Genomic DNA, 6,408 nt, shown 5'->3' with positions numbered 1-6,408 from the left:
AATTACTGACAAACTTTGGTTATTCAGACTTGAGTTTTTGGCAGATGTTTCTGTAAAACTAACAAAGAGAGTCTGTCACTTCAAGGAAAACAACTGACAGCATTTTTTGCCAATTATAAAATTCAAGTTTTCAAGTAAAAGTTAGAATTTTAGAGAACTTGTATTTGCCCATGAGCTTGACAGCTTTCTAAAACATACTTTCCTGGTAAGATCAATAGAGGCAATAACAAATGTGATTTTTTTTTATATTATGTCATGCAATGTGACAATATTTGGAAGATCTGCATAACTCAGTGAAGCAGTATTTTCCAAATAATGAATGTATGATGTCACAAAATCATACATGGGTAAAAAATCCATCCCAAGTGAGGATAGACTAATGGATTTTTCATGTATGAGAACACAGAGTTCATTGATATGGTTTCAGTTCCTATATTCACTAACCTCTAATAAATTTGCACTTGTTCGATTTTGGTATATTATCAAAAACATCCATAAATATCTGAAAAGGCTAATAAAACAACTCCTGTGTTTTCTGTTTTCCAACTACATATATATGTGAGAAAGAATTTTCTTTCTATGTTTCATCCAGAACAACATATAACAGCAGAGTGAATGTGAAAGCAGATAAGAGAATCTAGCTTTTTCATTAAACCAGAAATCAAAGAGATTTGCAAAAATATAGGTCAATGTTACTACTCCCACAAATGTTTTTATTGTTTTGAAAAATATAGTTATTTTTATAAAATAGTTTGTGCTAACTTGTAATTGATGTATGTACTGATGTATTCACTTTTAAATGAATTCATAATTAAATATTTTTAAATTTCTCAGTTTTAACTTCTAATACAGTAAATAGTAACAGATTTAACTCACATAAACAAAAGTTCTCTTGGGTCTTCGATAATTTTTAAGAGTAAAATCAAACAATTTGAGAACTGCTGCCCTAGAGAAACTCTTACATATGTGCTCAGGAAAATGTGTCTATTGTGGCTTTGTTTGACATAGTGAAAAACTGGAAATAATTTAAATACTCAAAAAGGTGAATGAATAGATAAAATGTATATATTCATACAATGTAATAATACATAGCTGTTAAAATGAAAGAAGAGTTACAAGTATTAACATGGGTGAATCTCAAAAACATAATGGTGAGGAAGTTATAAAATTCTATGTACAAGATAACAGTTTGGTCGGGTGCGGTAGCTCAGGCCTGTAATCCTAGCACTCTGGGAGGCCAAGGTGGGAGGATCACTTGAGCTCAAGAGTTCAAGACCAGCCTGAGCAAGAGCGAGACTCCATCTCTACTAAAAATAGAAAAAAATTGGTTGGGCATCATGGCGCACATGCCTATAGTCCTAGCTACTGGGGAGGCTGAGACAGGAGGATCACTTGAGCCCATGAGTTTGAGGTTGCAGTGAGCTATGATGACACCACTGCACTCTAGCCAGGGCAACAGAGCGAGACTCAGTCTCGAAAGAAACATGATAGGCTTATATACATTTTTAAAACATTTATATAAAGATAAAACATGCATAACAATATTAGATTTTGTCTCTATATATGCATATGTAGTAAAATTATATATATGAAAATGAATGAGAAGAATGCCCACCAACATTAGGATGTAGTTCCTCTGGGGAGGAAGAGTAGGAAGAATAAATGGACTTCAACTGTATCCATAATACTTTATTTCTTTAATAAAATAAAAAGATCCAAAGCAAATATTGCAAACTATTAACATCTGAGAATTTGGGTGGTAGGTGCGTGGGGCTCTCTTTTGTTAAATTATCTTCAATATACATTTTGACAGTGCTGTCCTCTCCAAACCCATTATCTCAGTCACGAGGTCTCCAGAGAGAAGAGTGAGAACTGTACGAGGCAGAGGGGATCTCACCAAGAGCCTTGCCTCCTCATTCTCTTTCAGAAGATTGCCATGAATTGTTGTTTACCTGTAACTCACGAAGGGGATTTCTAGTTATATTATCTAGTTTTAAATAAATCAGTCCTTAAAACATAGACAAGCAACTTGAATAGATTCTTGCAAAGAGACTAATTGAAAATAATTCTGCAAATTGCAAATAACTGCAAATTGCAAATAATTCTAATAATGATAGCAGCACAAGCCAATAACAAGAAAATGGCAGAACTGACATTTCTCCTACTCCTAGGACAAGTTCTTCATCAGCCACAATGAACAATCTAGTCAGATCAGACCATATCAGCCCCCAAAATTGAAGTAATCAGGAATATCTGTAGATCTGTGCCCTACATTATTAATAATGAACATCTCCCCAAGCCTATTATTTTCTTGAGATAACTTATGATCTTATGAATTAAGATATTTTTAAACATTATTTTCTCTTTATCTCATATCTTTATATTTTGAACATGTTTATTGTTAATATATTATATAATATATTATACATAGCAGTATAATAGTACATGCATACAATTTATAAATATGTGAAATACCCAAACATACATACACTGCTTGTTGAACATTTTTTAACTGACAGGGGTGTGCAATTAGAAAAAACAAAATCTGCTGGTCTATACCAGTGGTGGATCCAGGCTTTATGGGGTCTGAAGGTCAACAATTTTAGTGGGCCCTCTTTAAGAAAAAAGAATATAAAATTATGAATACAAAGTTAGATAAGAAGTGAATATTTATTTAGAACTAGAAAAGAAATCACAACAGATTATAAATTTTTAAAGGCTCACAAGTACCACTAGCATCATAAAATCCAGAAAAACGATGTAATATTTTTTCATTAACTTCTTGACACTACCACAGACTCCCAAAATTCTACAGGCAGAAAACAGCCTAATAAAACCTCTCGGCTGTAAACACACGCTACTCATCATGAAAAAGGAAGGATGACTCCAAGGACAGAGCCTCAGGCCCAGAAAGTTATTCTCAGGCCTTGAAACCTCATGTTGTTTGCCCAACTAGATATTGAAACTGTTTAGAACTGGTGACTCCCTTTTTCCTTCTATTTACTCCCTTTTGAACAGGAATGTCTATAACTGATATCCTATGTCCATCCCACCACTGCATTCCAGAGCAAATAACTTGTTTTTTATTTTCACAGTCCCACAAATGAAGAAAACTTGTGCCCTGGGATGTATCATACCCAGAGCTTCCTCATCCATACCTCATTTAGATGATTCATTTGATACTTGGTACCTTTGGATTGATAAGATGTAGGTGAGATTTTGGACTTAAATTGATGTTTTAATGAAGTGAGATGCTGGGGGACCTTGGGATGGTGTGAATGTACGTTGCATGTGGGATGGATGTGAAACTGTGGTAGACAAATAATGCCCCCCAAGACTTCCACATCCTAATCCCAGGAACGTGTGAATATGTTAATTTACATGGCAAAAAGGACTTTGCAGATGTGATTAAATTAAGGATCTTGAGATGGGGAGCTTATCCTGTGTTATCTGGGTCAGCCCAATGTAATCACAAAGGTTCTTATAAGAGGAAGGCAGAAGGCTCAGAGTCAGAGGAAGGAGATGTGATGATGGAAGCAAGGGTAGTAGTCAGAGAGAGAGATTTGGCAATGCAATGCTGCTGGCTTTGAAGATGGAGGGAGGAGCCATGAGCTAAGAAAAACAGGTGGCCCCAGAAGCTGGAAAAGGCAATGAATGAATTCTGCCCTAGAGCTGTGGTCCTCAACCCCCAGGCAGTGGCCCGGTACCAGTCTGGTCCATAGCCTGTTAGGAAAACAGGGCTGTGCATTACCATCTGACGTCCACCTCCCACACCTCCTCCCCCCAGGCCCCCCCAACCCCTAGACCCAGCTCTGTCTATGGAAAAATTGTCTTCCATGAAACCCGTCCCTGGTGTCAAACAGGTTGGAGACTGCTGCCCTAGAGCATCCAGAAACTTGCCAATACCTTGATTTTAGCCCAGGGAAACTGATTTCAGACTTCTGACCTCCAGCACCATAAGATTTCGTTGTTTGCATTGTTTTAAGCCACTAATTGTGTGGTCATTTGTTATAGCAGCAGTAGGAAACCAATACAGTACCCTAAAAATGCATCTCTATCAGGATTCAAAATTTTCTCACTTGTTTTACTGAGATATTCCAAAATATCTTTCCAAATGGCAGCTAAATGGCATTAGTGCTTTATTAACCTTTTGAATACTTTTTGTATCTTGTTTGCATTTGGGTTTCCTTCCAAGTCTTCACGAACATATTTTAGAGCCCTTAAAATGGCATTTATATCCATGTTGGTAGCCATGAAAAGCCTTATAATGGGCAGACTATCTTACTACATTTAGACTCTTCAAAGAAGAATCCGAGTTGCCATGTGTATTTAAACTACTTCATCTATCAGATAAGTCAGAAAAGAAGACATATAATTATGGCAATATGCCAAAATAGTAAAAACTTCAAGTATTGTGGCGGCAGCCTTTTTTTTCAGTTATTAAGGCAAGGAGCTGCATATTCTGCATACTTCTTAATGTCTTTAAAGAGTGCTTGCAGCCCTTTGTCCTAACCTTTCTTGACAGCTGCATTGTCTTACTGACTGCAAATGTTCAATGACAGTTTACAACCATTCGAGATCTTCTTTCAGTGTGTTAAATAAAGTCACTGAACAGATTATTTCCAGTTGGTAAATAAGTTAAAAATGTAGTGCCCAATAATCACGAACTAATTGGTGTTTGTCACATCCAATGCAAAATCTACAACAATGGGGTAGTATTTGTTGTCTGTCTTATTAATTTCCCACTTCATTTTAGCATTGATTCCATTAATTCTTTGTAAACCAGTTTGAATAAGTCACATTTATTAATTTTTATATTTTTCCAAGTGCTTATGTAATAATTGATCAAATTCAGCAATTTATGTAATGAGTCCCATGAAATTTCTGTTTTTTGAAGAATGCCACTTTTCATTGTAACCTTTGAAGTGAAAGCCTTTCACTTAAAAATGTAATAACTACTTTTTTAGCAATCCAAAATAATACTGAATATTTTTTCTTATCTGTTCTTTAAGAAACTGATTTAGGACAGGGCCTTCCCTAACTATAGCGAAGGTGCCCCGTTGCAGGTGGGAGAAAAAAGCCGCTTTGGCTGTGTGTTGTCCGCACGGCTGGCAGGAAGCCAACGCGTTCTTGAAAGCTGAAGGCTCCAGCGACCTCTCTTACCACCGTCATGGGGGTCCCAGGTTGCAGCAAGGACAGCGTTAGAGCAGGCAGTAAAATATGTGGCTACCCCGGTCACCTGACTTTTGAATGCTGCAATTTTCTCTGAGTAGACCCCAAAAGGGACATAGTTTTGGATGTAGCAGTACAAGCAGTGAAGATAGTGATGAAGAGAATGAGGAACTGAATAAATTGCAGGCATTACAGGAAAAAAGAATAAATGAAGACGAGGAAAAGAAAAAAGAGAAAATGAAATTGAAAAAAAAAAGGAAAAGGTCTTATTCATCCAGTTCCACTGAAGAAGATACTTCAAAACAAAAGAAACAAAAATATTAGAAGAAAAGAAAAAAGAAAAAAAAGAGTAAATCAAAAAAAGGGGAAACATTACAAAAAGGAAAAAAAGAAGAGGAAAAAGGAAAAGCATTCTTTTACCCCTAATAGTTCAGAATTCTCCAAAAAGTAACTGAGACTTTGGCCTAAGCCATTAAATTTAAAAATTTGTTTTTAAAAATTATGTGCCCTTCCTTGGAATTTGCTATATATTCTGCTTTGCAATAAATCACAGCCTTTTCCATATAGACATTTTTCATATGTGGGACTATTATCCCTCTGGCAATATATATATATATATATATATATATATATATTTGTTGTTGTTGTTGTTGTTGTTGTTGCCCGGGCTAGAGTGAGTGCCGTGGCATCAGCCTAGCTCACAGCAACCTCAAACTCCTGGACTTAAGCGATCCTCCTGCCTCAGTCTCCCGAGTAGCTGGGACTACAGGCATGCGCCACCATGCCCGGCTAATTTTTTGTATATATATATTTTAGTTGGCCAGATCATTTCTTTCTATTTTTAGTAGAGACGGGGTCTCGCTCTTGCTCAGGCTGGTCTCGAACTCCTGACCTCGAGTGATCCACCCGCCTCGGCCTCCCAGAGTGCTAGGATTACAGGCATGAGCCACCGCGCCCAGCCAAGAGACAAAGTTTTGAGAATCAAAATCACTTTTCTATTCATGATCGACATTCAAGCGAACAGACTCAGTCAGATCTTATAGCATCATACAAACTAACTAAGAGCACTAATGTGACAGGGATACATTTTGATGCATAAATCAGCCTTTGGATGTTTATTAACCTATGACCTCAATATTTCTCCTCCCAAGTGTCACAGAGGTTGTTCCTGTGCTGAGTACAAGGAAATTTTAAGAACCTACTGGAGGCCGGGCGCGGTGGCTCACGCCTGTAATC

The 6,408-nt window shown here is 36.9% G+C and overlaps 1 pseudogene; it reads left to right on the top strand.

The window, feature by feature from the left end:
• The first annotated feature begins 5,170 nt into the window (after window positions 1-5,170).
• Window positions 5,171-5,623, top strand: LOC138378057 (protein SREK1IP1 pseudogene; annotated as a pseudogene).
• Window positions 5,624-6,408: the final 785 nt, after the last annotated feature.

This window comes from Eulemur rufifrons, chromosome 30 (genome assembly GCF_041146395.1).
Source record: "Eulemur rufifrons isolate Redbay chromosome 30, OSU_ERuf_1, whole genome shotgun sequence".
Lineage (NCBI taxonomy): Eukaryota > Metazoa > Chordata > Mammalia > Primates > Lemuridae > Eulemur > Eulemur rufifrons.
This window is presented reverse-complemented; position numbering and strand designations above follow the sequence as displayed.